Source organism: Urocitellus parryii, chromosome 12 (assembly GCF_045843805.1).
Source record: "Urocitellus parryii isolate mUroPar1 chromosome 12, mUroPar1.hap1, whole genome shotgun sequence".
In the NCBI taxonomy this organism is placed as follows: Eukaryota; Metazoa; Chordata; class Mammalia; order Rodentia; family Sciuridae; genus Urocitellus; species Urocitellus parryii.
This window is the reverse complement of record NC_135542.1, coordinates 29,258,073-29,272,881: the sequence shown is the minus strand read 5'-3', so window position 1 is coordinate 29,272,881 and position 14,809 is coordinate 29,258,073. Positions and strand designations below refer to the sequence as shown.

Sequence of the window (14,809 nt, the reverse complement as noted above, 5' to 3'; positions counted from 1 at the left end):
TCTCTTTAAAAAAAAAAAAAAGGCCAAGAGCAGATAGAGCATAAGTTTCTTCCCATATAAATTGGGGTGCTTTAACTGGATGACTTCATGCTCAGAAATGTTGGCCTTATTTCTTCATTGAGAACACACTGCCCTCTGATTTTATGGAAAAAACAAAAATTGAGTTCCCTAGAAGTCCTTCAGAATAATGTGAGTCTCTAGAAAGAGAGCTATTGCTGGACTCCTTTCATGCTCCAGGAATGTTAAAAATAAATTGATGCTATCTTAAGCTACCTAGCCTGCAGCCTCCCTTCAATTTGATTGCACACTATTGTTAAGAATTGAGTCACTAACTGCCTAGTGTTGTTATCCATTGTGTCATCTATGCCACACACCCATCTAATTCTAAGTATTATGGGATAACACTGCAAGGTTCATTGTTCAAGGCTGATCTTATATAGGTTCATTGGATTTTAACAAGCATTTTGCTGATGTTGAATGAAAAGTTAGTCCCAGAGGAGAAGTGGCTTGCCCAAAGTCACAGCCGGAGCTGAGCCTGCTAGGTTATTCCTTGGTTAATCACCCATTGCTATTCTGACCTCTCCAACTTTTGGAATTTTCTGTTTGACACCAAAATGTGAAATGCATGGGTTCCATCTCACACTTTATAATCTCCCCAGGAAGTAGGTGCCAATGTGATCCCTATTGTGTGATTTGGGAAAGGCTGAAAAGCATAATGACTTCTCTAAGGTGACATAATAGTAAAAAAATAGAAATTCTGAAGCCAAATGTGTCTCCCTAAATCAATGTTCTTGGCTGCATTGATGATTGATGACTTCCAAAGGGGTTGAAAGGCCCTCTGTGTTTGCATACTTTTCTATAGATAAGGAGATAAAAAGTCAGTACCCCAAAGGGCTCTGGGCAGAGGTCTAACTAGACTAAGAGGCCCAATTAATTAAACTTTGAAGAAGAGGCCTCAATTTTTTTGCATTAGGACTCAACAGAACTTAGAAATATGGTAAACAACAACACATTCTAGAGACAGTCCCTTATTCAAATCACCTGAAGAGAGATGCTCAAGAGACAAAAAGATATTTTCTTTTTTTAAAAATTTTTAGTTGCTGTTGGACATAATAATTCTTTTTTGTTTTATTTTATTTTTCTGTGGTACTGAGGATCAAACCCAGTGCCTCACACATGCCAGGCAGGTACCATGCCACTGAACTGCAGTCCTGGTCCCCAAGATGTTTTCTTGATGTGTCCAAAACTTCCAAGGGTGTAGCCACAAAAATGACCAGAGTGGGAATATTTTTTGGTGTTGATGAAGCCCAACAGCAGACCCTGCGGCCGTTGATCAGGAGGTACCCACATGTAAGAGGAGGTGGCCCAGAGAAGACCAATCCAGATCAGCCCACATCTGTGACCACATTGGAGAAGTCCTTTACCCTCCCCGTTCTGTGTGTGTGTGTGTGTAGAGTGGAACAGCAGAGGATCTGAAATAGCAGGAGGATGTTACCAATGTTGGAACTCTGTGGTCTCTCATATTAACACCACTGATCATTGTGGGCCAGCATGAATATTTAAGCATTGGATAGTAATATTTATCCGGGGATCTTATTCTGTAATCTGGTGTCACTCCTGGATGGGGGTCTATACATATAATTATATATACATGATCTGGATGTAAACTTTTTTCAAGGAGTGTCCCCTGTGGGGCCAGTCAGGGTGGTCAGGGTTTTATGTTGTACTGAATGTCAGCCAATCTCTTTATAGAGTTTCATGCAGATCATTGAGGAGGTATTTGGTAACTCTGTCTCCATGTTACCATTCAACCAACAATAATACATCTGGTCTGAGGTTAGATGGCCCTTGTGGTAATGGGTGTGTTTTTTACTGTTGCTAGTTTTTTGTGTTAGCTTCTGGTTCCAGGAATCCCACATAGCAATCAATTCTACTTAACTTCTAGTCCTGTTAAAACTTTTTTAAGTTTAACTTTTTATTAAATATCCTATTAAAGAATATTTAAAAAAAAAAAAACTTTTTTAAGTTTTAAACTTAAAAACTAACAGCCTTATCAGGATAGTATTTACATGAAAAGGAGTGAGTTACACAAGCAGGTTAAACTCTGCTACATATGTTTTGGAAGTATGACATATCACAAATCACTATGGCCCCACCAGGAAAGGAGAAGTACCCTTCATAATATTGCAGTAAGAAATACTACTTCTTGCAGCAGTTCAGCCTTTCAAAGCTGGTAGAATGTGATGTGATTCAGTTGCACCCTCATTCGGCCATGCTGTGGGGACAGTGTATGTGTGTCCTAGGGGGCTGTGTCCTTTTCACAGTGCTGTCATAAGACAATGGCATCAATGGTGGGATTAAGGACAGAAATTTGTTTTTCCTAAATCCACAGGCTACGTATCAAGGTGCATGCTGGTAGGATTTCTTTTGAGGCCCACTCTTTGACAAGTAGATTCCATCTTCTGTCTCTGTGTTGGCAAGACATTTTCCTATGCTTCTCTGTGTCCTAATTATCACTTCTTATAAGTGGACAAGTGGATTTTATTGGATTAGTCCTCACACAAATTAACTGGTTAACATTGATTATGTCTTTAAGAACCATATATAAAATAAAAGACACAGTCTGAAGCATTGGTTCTAAACATCAATGTGAGATTTGGGGAGGGGACACAACTCAGGTGATAACAAAAAACTAGTTTCCTGCTGAAGAGTGACCCTCAGTAAAGGCAATACTGAGTGAAAGAATAGGCACCTGTAACATTGTAATAGCTACAGGTAGGTGATGGTCACATTGGAGTTGCAGAAGTGACTTGCCACCAGAAATCTGATTGTTACTGCTTCTCTGAAGCCAGGATTTCCTGAATATCATCTCTTTTGTCTGTCAATATATGTTTGTAGCATTTTTACTTTGTGCTGATCTCATGCCCATGTGGCAAATAAAATCACACAGTTTCAATCATTTCCAATTTCCCAGATGATCAGCTTGAGTCATCTTTGAGTTGATTCTTAGCCATTTAGGTTTGTTCTTCCCTGAGTCAGATTCTTATAAAGTGTATTGCATTCTTCACTTTCATATTAGTACGGGTTGGCCCAGGATGAGGTCTGGACTTGCAAATGTGTATTACTGTCTCCATTTTATGGGTGAGAAATGTCAGTGTCAGTGGTAATCTGAGGAGCACCATGGGCAGAACTCCTTGCCTAGCTTGCGGCAGAAACCAGCAAAGACATGTTAAGGTTCAGGACCACTTCTGTCACTGTCTCTCTGAAACAGACATACAACTAAAGATTTCATTGGTGGCGGGTGGCGCAGCTGGAAGGGACAGAGCTAAGGCAGCGGTGGCGGCGGCGGCGGCGGCTTTGGAGGCCGCTGTCCGGGTCCTGGCTTCGGCCCCAGCCCCACCATGGTGACCGTCGCTGAGCTCCTGGTGCTCCTGGCGGCTCTTCTGGCCACGGCCTCGGGCTACTTCGTCAGCATCGACAAGCACACTGAGGAGTGCTTCTTCGAGCGGGTCACCTCGGGCACTAAGATGAGCCTCATCTTCGAGGTGGCGGAGGGCGGCTTCCTGGACATCGACGTGGAGATTACAGGACCTGACAATAAAGGAATTTATAAAGGAGACCGAGAGTCCAGTGGGAAGTTCACATTTGCTGCTCACATGGATGGAACATACAAGTTTTGTTTTAGTAATAGGATGTCTACCATGACTCCCAAGATAGTGATGTTCACCATTGACAATGGGGAGGCTCCAAAAGGACAAGACATGGAAACAGAAGCTCACCAGAACAGGCTAGAAGAAATGATTAATGAACTGGCAGTGGCAATGACAGCTGTAAAGCAGGAACAGGAGTACATGGCAGTCCGCGAGAGGATACACAGAGCCATCAATGACAACACAAACAGCAGAGTGGTCCTTTGGTCCTTCTTTGAAGCTCTTGTTCTAGTTGCCATGACATTGGGACAGATCTACTACCTGAAGAGATTTTTTGAAGTCCGGAGGGTTGTTTAAAAGGCCTTTTCCTGATGATCCCAAACTCACAATTCACTTGTTTACCAAACATCTTAGTCATAATAATGTCATTAGTTTCTACATTTTTATTTTCTGAACTGTACATTCACAGCTTATGTTTCTTTGTGATTAATAGATTTTGGGGGAAAAACCTTCTTAGGAAAGTTGTAGTGAAAATTTGACATTTGATTGGCATAAAATTTCTTATTTGAATGTTGCCTCTATCATACAGGTCCTTCCAGAACTCAAACACTGTAAATGAAATATAGGAGTATAGTCTTTATTATGTCTTATTTCCCTTTTGTAGTAAATGCAGGAAAGCAACACAAAGCCTGATGGTACTTTGCTAAAATGGCAGCATTCTTTGGAATCCCTCATCCTGTGGTTCAAGTTGTTAAAGTTTCATTTTGTTGACTCATGGAGTGAAGCAACAGTCTGAATCTTGACATTTTCTGCCCAGCCTAATGGCAGTGCTATCTGACTGAGGAGTGTACTATCAGGCTGGGTGTGTTTATATTTGGTCTTTTTGTTTTGTTTTACACATAAGACTTGCCCCAAATTTTTACATATGACCTTAGGACTCAATCACCTCCACAAATATTGATGACACAAGCAGCTAATAATCTTTTTTTTGTTTGTTTGTTTCCGCCTAACCTCATAAGAAGTCTCTGAAAAGTCGATTCTCTGGGTATTTGAGCAAATGCTAGCTTTTCTTTTCTGCACTGGCACAGCCCCTTTTTCACGCTTGGCACGTGGGAAGTGTTCATTCACGTAATTGGAAAAAATCTGGGTTTCTGATGCCAAAGGGTTAAAGCCTCTTGGGTTTCATTGCAGTGATATACAGCCACTATTTTATTTTTGAGAGTGGCCTTTGGGCCACTTTAAGGCACTGAGTATCAGTGTCAGCACTAGGGTTTTTGTTTTTGTTTCTCCTGGGTCTTTCTTTTTTGGTACATGTGAATTTCGTTTTATATAAAATAAAAAGACTTTCTCTTGATCTCTAATGATGGGTTTAAAATTAAAGGGAGCATCGGGTTTTGGTGTGGAAATGATCCAGGATTATGTTGTGACCGATGTATATTAGTTACTTGTACATTTTTTTTTTAATCTTTGCAAGGGGAAAACTACAAGTAACAAGTTTTATATAATTAATTTAAATTTGTTACAGGTTTTCATGTTCAGGACACAATTTTTCAGCCTTGGGTGAAAATACTTGCAACAGTTTATCGATAAGGTGACTGTTTCACCTTAGGACAACTGTTGCATACCAATTTCTTTTTGTGTGTGTGAAAACACTTCAAAATTGAATTAAAAAATGTAAATTTAAAATTGGTTGTGTATCTAATATATGCCCCAGGTTCAGTAAATAAACAATTCTTTTTAAAAACAGTAAAAAAAAAAATAAAGATTTCTTTGGTGGAGGAAGAGAAGTTGAGGGTTTGGGGCTACATTTAGGAACACTGAAAGTATAAGTTTTCAGAAAGATTATGAATCACACATATACTATCACATTACTGTTTTATTTCTTTGTAGAAGACCAGTATTTCTGTGTAACATAATATACTAAATATTGTTTAGTGACAGGTAAAAAGAGAATTAGCATATTATTGTTTTATTTATCATCAATTTTAAAGTAAAATAGGTACATGATTTTTCGTGCTTTAGATTACTTTTCAGTTGGATAAAATCAGAACAAAGAGCATAGTTTTCTAATTCACTTTATTCTTTGTTTCTTTCTTTTGTTGTATAAATTTAGGTTGTGTAACAGTATGTTTAGTAATATATACAAAGAAAAATTACTTCCATAGGTAAGCAATTTAAAATATGATCAGAAAGTATGTTAGATACTCACAATGGTGTATTATTTTTCAGCCATATACAAAAATGAGATCCTGTAGTTTTTGTAAAAATAGATGGAACTGGAGGATGTGATACTAAGTGACAAAAGACAGTACAGAAAGAGAAGTATGTGTTTGTAGCATTTTTACTTTGGGCTGATCTCATGCCCATGTGGCAAATAAAATCACACAGTTTCATTCATTTCCAGTTTCTATTACATATGGCTGTCTATTACATATGGCAGCTAAAATAAAATTAATGTGAAAGTAGAGAAATGACTGGCTGGGACAGGGCTCTGGGGCATCAAGAGTGGAAGAAGGAGCTGGGTGTGGTGGTGCACATCTGTAATCTGGGAAGCTTAGGCAGGAAGATCTTGAGTTCAAAGCCAGGCTCAGAAATAGTGAGGCACTAAGCAATTCAGTGAGACCCTGTCTCTAAATAAAATAAAATAATAAAAAAAAAGGCTGGGAATGTGGCTCAGTGGTTGAGTGTTCCTGAGTAGCCCCCCCCCCAAAAAAAATGTGGAAGAAGGTTGGTGGGACATTATCAGCTCATGTCATGTGCATGTATTATGAAAATATCACAGTGAGGGCTGGGGCTGTAGTTCATGGGTAGAACAGTTGCCTAGCATGTGTAAGGTACTGGGTTTGATCCTTAACACCAGATGAAAATAAACAAACAAAAAACATTCTGTCCATCTACATAATAATAAACAAAAACCATTCTGTCCATCTACAATTATGAAAAATAAATAAATAAAACCACACCAAATCTCAATAATATGTACAGTGGATATATGTTAATAAAATCTATCATCTCACATAACGACTTCATTCTGTAGTAAGAATATCTAAAATTCTACTTTCTTTAGAATTTGTACTATTCAAAGCATTATTATTAATGATGGTCTTCTGGTATCCACAGTTCTCTATGGATTTAACATTTTTCTTCCAGATTCCACACATAGAGTATGCAATACATTTCGTGTCTGGATCATTTCACTTACCATGAGGTCCTCCAGCATCATTCATGTTATTTTAAATGGCAACATATTCTTTTCTTTTGTTAATGGAATTTGAACCTATGGCTGCTTGACACTGAGATGTATCCCTAGTCAATTTTATTTTTTACTTTTAAGGTAGCATCTTGTTAAATTGCTGAAGCTGACCTTGAACTTTTGCCACCACTTTCACCTATAACATCCCTTCCTGATGAAAGCTGGGTGATAAGCCATTTGTGGTGGCACAGGCCTGTACCCTAGGTACTTAAGAGGCTGAGGCAGGACAATCACAAGTTTGAATGCAGTCTTAGCATAATTGTGAGATCCTCTGCATCTTAAAAAAGACCCTGTCTCAAAATAATCTTAAATAATGAAAAAATTATTTATGTATGCATTCTGTACATTTTACTGGAAAACCAAGAATAATAATTTGACACTCAAATGCTAAACATCTTTGTACCTCTTCTCCACTTATCCTACCTCGGCATAGTTAACTTATTAGAATTTGTTTTTGTTGCGTTTCCCCTTAGGAAACTTGACAGGGTGATAAGTCCTCAGTCACAGTAATATCTTTCCCTCATCTTGCATTTAAGACCTTCAGTTACCCACAGGTGCTTTTTCTCTTATGTCAGCCTCTGTGGTCTCCTCTCCTCCTACAGAGCAGCTTGAGTTTAGGGGATGGAGGCTCTTGCAGGAGCAGCTGGATATTCTGGAGGATACAGGACTATCTCCACTAAGACCTTGCCTATGTTAAATTTCCTAGTTCTCATCTTTTCCCCTGCACTTCTGGACCCAAACACCTGGCACCAGTCAAGAAGGACGACACTGGCAATTTTCTTACAACTATTGGGAGGGAGAACTTCATCCCTTACTCAAAACAAAAAAGCAAGTCTCAAAGATGAAGCATGTTCCCAGTCCTAATCACAGCACTGTCCTCCAAGAGTAAGGCAACTTTCTAGTCTCCGAGTTGCCAATTTCCCAGCATAGCCATCCATACTCACTGGCCAAGCAAAAATGGAAGAGAAAGCCAGAGCATACGTGTCACAGCTGTCGCCTGCACAGTACACAGCACTGTGGCTAGAAACTCACCTTGAACCTGACTGCAGATTCTTCATGGATGTTTGGAATGGGCACTTTCGCATTTTCAAAATGGACTTCCCAAGTTGAAAGACATGGAATTTATATCCTTATCTGTCAAATCTGCCCCAGACCTAGAGACATTTATTCATTCACTCATCCATTCACCATCTTGCAGTACACTACAAAGAGGAAAATCTTTAGGGAGCTCATACTTTGCACAGTGAGACAAACTATAGACAAGATAATATAATATTGTGGTCAGTGTTTGGATTCAAATACATTGCAGAGTGATAGACATGGAGATTGGAGGGAGTAGCCAACAACATTTTTATTAAAGAATATGTCTAAGTTAACATTTCATAAAAGTTTATAAGAGGAGAACAAATTAAAGAGAGAACAATCAAGCTAGATAGAAAAGCACTTCCTCAGGGCAGATGGCGTTGATGGTCCCAGTTCTTAACTACAACACAGCCACTCCAGTGCACGGGAATGGCAGCACCACCACCCCTCACCTTGGGCAGGGCAAGCTCCCATTCTCTGCTTCTAAAGGTGGGTTTGGCCAATGGAATGTAGCCAACTGAAATTAGTTGAAAACATTTTCTGTACAAAAAATTAAATATGAATGTTTAAGGTCAGTGAGAACTCAGGACTTTCTTGTGCTTATATGGTCTGTCCTGCCCCGTTAGATGCCTGTGATGTGCAATAAGAATGTCACCCAGGATGGGAAGGAAGACTCTTAAGTTTACCTGAGGCTGAGGTGGGAATCCTAACAACACTGCTGTGAGTGGTGTTCCCAGGTGTCTGTCAGGCAGGGGTGCTGTGTCAAGGGATGACAAGCTGTCTTGCCTCAAAACACACCTGGTGTGCTCAGGAACAAAGGTAAGGTCAGTGTGAATGAGATGTCACCAGAGAGGACAGGCATAGTGGGTGCAGCTGGAAGTTGGTGAGGGACAGTGGCTTTGGAACCATATTTTGTGTAGCAGTGTGTTTTTGGTGCATTTTTTCATAAATATGGAAAATCCTGGCAATTTATACTGAAGAAAGAGGCTTGGCACAGAGATTGTCATGGTTCAAGGGTAGCCAGGCCAGGTAAGGGCAAACTGGCTCTGCAGATTGTTCCTTCTACTACTGCAGCTGCACCCAGAGAGCCCAGTGGGGAAATATGTTAAAATCACCATTTCTCTGGCCCTTGGGCTGGATTTAAAGCTCATAGTTCATAAAGGGTAGGACCAGGCCCTTCTGGTAGAGGGTACTGGGTATGGGTAAGACTACCTTCCTCTCTGCTCTTCACCTTGGCCCTTGAACCTCTCACGTGGTCCCTGTAAATACCAGTGGATGCTACCCACCCAGACTTCAGTGCAGAACAAGTCCTTGCAGAGGTGGTCACTGGCCACCATTCTCTTGCTCACATGCCACACTTTATTTTTTTTTTTCTTTTTTGAATCCAGAGATTGAACCTAGGGGTGCTTTACCACCCAGTCCCCACCTTTTTTTTTTTTAATTTTAAAGACAGGGTCTCACTGCTTTCATTAGGGCCTGACTAGGTTGAAGATGCTGGCTTTGAACACGCAATTCTCCTGCTTCCAGAGCCACTGGGATTACACCTGTGCACCACCACACCCAGCTCATGCTGCACTGTTCATTAGCCCACGACCTCTGGTTTTCCTCCCACTAATGGTGGCATTCTGGAATAAGTAGTAGTGGTTCTGGCTGCCACACTTCCACCTATCCTGAGCATTCCCACACTGTGTGCTGACAACTGGTGTTGTCCACAAGGAAGATACATGCACAGATAGCAGGGATACACTCTCAAGTAGGGCCCATTTCCAGGGCTCACTTCTAGCTCAGGGGAAAAGTGGCATCACATATGGGTTTTAAAGGATGTGTTAAAGGAACAGGCAGGAGGAGACTTAAGGGACGTCTCCCCTGCTAGTGAAGGCCAAGTGGACTGTGCCTGCAATGTGGCTGTGAAGGGAACTGCAAGATAGGCCAGGAAGAGCACTGGGTGGCTCTCCTCCACACCCTGAAACATTGGGTTCAAATTATTCTCATAAAGAGACCTCTGTCTTCCTCCAGGAATGACCATATGGAATCCACAGTCAATTGACCTTGAGACCGATAGCCCAGCATGCTGCCAGGGTCAAGGTGTTGGACCCATCCAAGCTGATGCTCTGCTACAGTGACTTGTACTTGGTGTTGGAAAGGACCAGGCAACCTAGGAGAGGCAGATCACGATTGGTTCCAATCCAACCCAACTCCTCACATCAAGGCAAATGGTTTGACCATTTGCTTTTGTTTCTCTAATTGTAAAATAAAGTTGGATCACCATTTAAAAGACACAAAGGCAGAAAGTTACAAAGAAAACAAAAATTGTCTTTTATCAAAGTATTTCTCCATACATTCTTTCACTTTTTCTAGACATACAAACTCATAAAGATATGTCTTTAATACTAAAAACATATTCACACTAAGTGATTTAATGTAAATACACCATACCAGATGTAGATCTTTATAGGGTCCAGTGTGCACTGCCTTGTGGATTCCAGAACAAGACTTCTCCACCTCAGCACTGTGAAACTTGGGATAGGCCATTCCTGCCATGGGGGGTGTACTGTACACTACAAGATGGTTAGCAGCTCTGAGGCCTCTATCCACTTAAGGCTGAGAGCAAATTTCCCCCAGCTGTTTTGACACCCCAAAATTTCTCCAGATATTCTGAAATGTTTCCGCAAGAGGCAAAATCACCCCTATTGGAAATTACAGCTCTAGAGGTAAAAGGGGAAAAAAAAAGTCCACTGATCTTAGGTGTCTTGCATCTAACATCAGCTTCCAGAGGTGGCTGGAGGGACTTACATCCATTTTATAGATGATAAATTGAGGCTAAGATCATGATGCCAATAAATGCAGCAGGTCCTGAATTCAGCCTCCCTGCAGGGACACAATTCACAAGCACACCAAGGGAAGGGGTTCCTGCAGGTGTGCAGTCCCCTGGGCTCCACATTCAGCACCTGTCTCACTCTTCTCTGCAATCTAATCACTCTTGCTCTTACTCCTTTCATACGCTGAGGCAGCCAGTTTATTGCAAAAAAAAAAAAAAAAAAAAACACCAACCCCCCCCCCCACACACACACACATAACCCAAAATAAAATGCTTCCCTCTCCCAGAAAGTCTTGCTGAAGTCACGGGAGACAACAATCACATGGGGACATAAGACAAGTATTGGGGGTCTATTGATATTGGGGGACTGAGAAGGCAGGAGAAGCCATGTGTGGCAGGCTATGGCAAGCAGGCAAGGAACTGAGGGAGGAAGTCCAGGCTCTGTCAGCAGAAAGACTTCCACTGTTCAGTGGAGTGGTTTCCAATCATGCTTTAGAATCCTCCCAGATAGAAAAATTACAAAATGAACATAACATTGCTATTGCCTTCATTTCCCAAGAAAGCATTCTTTTTTAATACTCCATACATAACCAATATCATCTCATGGAAGAGCCTTTTCAAACTGGAGTAGTGATAGACCCAGCCTGATTCACTCTTTAAATTGGGAGCCATCTCACCACAAAGATATAAAAGCTAATTTCGGCTTTATTGTAAATTACTGCAAATTCTGAACTAGCTTGAAATGCCTGCCCATACCTTGAACTCACCCATGCCTGGGTGTCCCTGACCAGATAGCAGCCCTCTCTGAAACTTTGGTGACACCTCATAAATCTTGGCTTTCCCTGGCTAGATAACAATCCTCTCTGAGGCTCTAATGACCTTCATAAATTCTGATGATGGGGCCAGCAAAAATGTAAACTAGCATTAGTGTTGTGCTCGTCAGAGTTTTGTATCCCCCCTTTGTGTAACTTTCTGGGCTATAAAGCTGAGCTGCAGGAAAGCTGTTGCTGCTATCTTGTTCCCGAGGTTTTGGGTGGGAGAGGCAGCCTGGCTGGTCGAAATAATAAGCTTGCTTTAATTTGATTTTAATTGGAGTCAGTAGTCTTTTCTTTGCGTCTTAGTCTAACAGTAGAACTCCAGTTTTTCAAAATGGGGTAGGGAATGGACAGATGTGAAATGACATACCAACACACCCAACCACACAGGGGGCATATAAAGAACACAACTGCAAAAACATTACAAGTTCAGACTGTGCTGGGAAAACTGCATCGGGGCCCAGAGCCACCTAGTGGTCAGAAGCTGTGCTGCTTTCCACAGTCCACAGAGTCTGGGGGAATTCCTTGGCTGTTCCACCCCATTCTTTCATTCATTCCACACTCACAAACACTATGGCATGAGTGAATAATCACTTGTCTTAGGTTTGTAATTGTACTCTTATATACACAAATGTAAGTAAGTACAATTTTGAATGGGTAAAATATTACACTTCATAAACTGTTAATATTATAATTGACACCTATGAGTTTTTGGTGTGCATTTATACTAAACAGGATTCTGGATTGTAACAGGCCTACTCCATGCTGTGAACACAACCCCTCTGCTCTGTCCTTGTGACTCATCATAAGTCTGACATGATTTGTTTCCCTTTTTCTTCTCTTCTGTAACCTTGGGGAAAGCAAGGTCAGCCTTCTTCCCATCCTAGGCAGTTATCTGTCCTTGAGCTCACACACACCACAGGAATCAGGGAAGTCAGACTTCAGGAGCAGCCCGAAAAGGCCTAGGAAATGGCCAGCTCCCAGATCTGTGAGTGAATTTTGACCCCTGATAATGCACACCTGGAATATAGCCTTTGAATCACCTCTTTAAAAGTCCTGTTTCCTCCAATGAACAGAATCACAGTCTCTGGGACAGGATTCCTGTGTTTCTCCTTTGCCTGCAGGGTAATAAAACGTTTTCCTTTCTTTCAAAATCATCTCCTGATTATTGGATTGGCATTGTGGGCAAGGACTGACCGTCTGCAGGGCTGCACTGTGTGCAATGACTGTCTTACTCATGAAGAGCAATGGTGTCAAGAGGAAACTGGTTCTATATGAGACAATGAAGACCACTGGAAAGAGCAACCACAGGGTAATCATAAAATTATTGTTTCTTATTTTTAAAACAATTCTAACAATAGCACAACAATAGTGTAAATATGGGCATGATTAGGAAGTTCTGGAAATGAGAGGTAGAAGTGGCTGCACAGGACTGGGGTGTGGCTCGGTAGCAGAGCACTTACCTAGAATGTGTGAGGCACTGGGTTCAATTCTCAGCACCACATATCAATAAAGAAAATAAAGGTACATTGACAACTGAAAAAAAAAAAAAGAAATGGCTGCCCAACATTGTAAATGTACCTAATGTCATAGAATTATGCACTTGAGAGTTATAATGGCAAATTTTATTTTATATTGTGTGATATTAGAAATACACAGTACTGGAGCAAATGTGGAGCAGCAGGAACTGTCTACATTGTGTCAGGAATGTAAAGGGGTTCCACTTTCGCAAACAGCTTGGCAGGTACTTTAAGTGCACCTCCACATCGTGGTCCACACATTCCATTCCTGGGCAACAGGAAGAGAGGTGCAAGTACAGTTCTACACAAAGACCATGGGGAAATGTTGGTAGCTACTGTGCTGATGAGAGCTGAATTTTGCATGTACATCCAATGAGATCAAGTGAATGGGTAAACAACTTTAATAAATACAAAGAAATACTCAGAACTAAAAAGAAAAGAACTGAGACACACAAAATATACAATTCCAAAAATTCTAGAAGATGGACAAGAACATATAGAATGGTTATGTAATGTATTCAAACTTTATTTATAGGGAGAAAAGCAGCAGTTTCTTGCAAACAAGAAGGTACTAAAGGGGTAGAAGAAAACTACTGTTGGGAATGGATACATTTATTATCCTGGTTGCACTGAGGGTGCCCTTAGGGCACAACCTAAAGGTGTGAAATTTATTATTTATCAATTATGCCTCAATAAACTATGTGGGAAAAACTGTGACAAATTATATCATATAAGATTCTTAGGCATTAGCACCTCTGGTCTGCTGCAAGTTAAAGAAACATGCTTTCTAAAAATTCCTTGGGCGTCTGGTATCTTCTGTCCTATTAAAGCACTCCAGCACCTCTGGGACACTAGAAGGCAATTCTACAATGGAAGTTTATAGCTTTGAAAATCAAAAAGATCCCAAATAGACTATGGAACAATACATCTCAAGGTCTTTGTAAAAGAATAACAAACCAATTCCAAAACCAGTAAAAGGAAATAATTAAAATCAGGACCAAAGTCTATTAAATAGATAATAAAACAATACAAAGCATCAATGGAATTAAGAGTCGGCTCTTCTCAGGAGAGTGAGCAGGAGGATCACAAGTTCAAAGCCAGCCTCAGCAACTTAGAGAGGCCATAACCAACTTAGCAAGACCCTGTCTCAAAATAAAACATAAAATGTGCTGGGGACATGGCTCAGCAGTGTAGCGCACCTTGGCTCAATTCCTGGTACCAACACTATACACACACACACACACACACACACTACACATATGTACACACACACACATATATATACATATATATTTATTTATTTATCCTTTCAAGGAATTATGTATATGATTATGTTAGCACCCCCCCCATTTAACCACCCACTGGGTATAAATCTCAAATACTCTTCAGACCTGGCATTCAGAGATGTTAGGCAGTAGCCCCTCTGCTCTGCTGCAGGTTAAAAAAACCTGCTTCCTAGAAACCCCTTGGGGTGTGTGGTATCTTCTGTGCTTCATCATTAAAGCATTCCAGCACCTCTGGGACAGTAGAAAGTAGATATATGGTTCTTTGAAAAGATAAAAAAAAATAGGTAAATTCTTTGCCAAACAAATCAAAACAAAGAAAGAAAAAAATAATAAAAATTATTATGAAAAATAAAAAGTTACCACAGACATGATAAAAATCCAGGT

The 14,809-nt window shown here is 40.6% G+C and overlaps 1 protein-coding gene and 1 pseudogene across 1 annotated transcript in view; both read left to right on the top strand.

The window, feature by feature from the left end:
- Positions 1–14,809, top strand: part of LOC113200620 (uncharacterized) — an 89,014-nt gene that overhangs the window by 39,133 nt on the left and 35,072 nt on the right.
- Positions 3,402–4,357, top strand: LOC144249787 (transmembrane emp24 domain-containing protein 2 pseudogene; annotated as a pseudogene).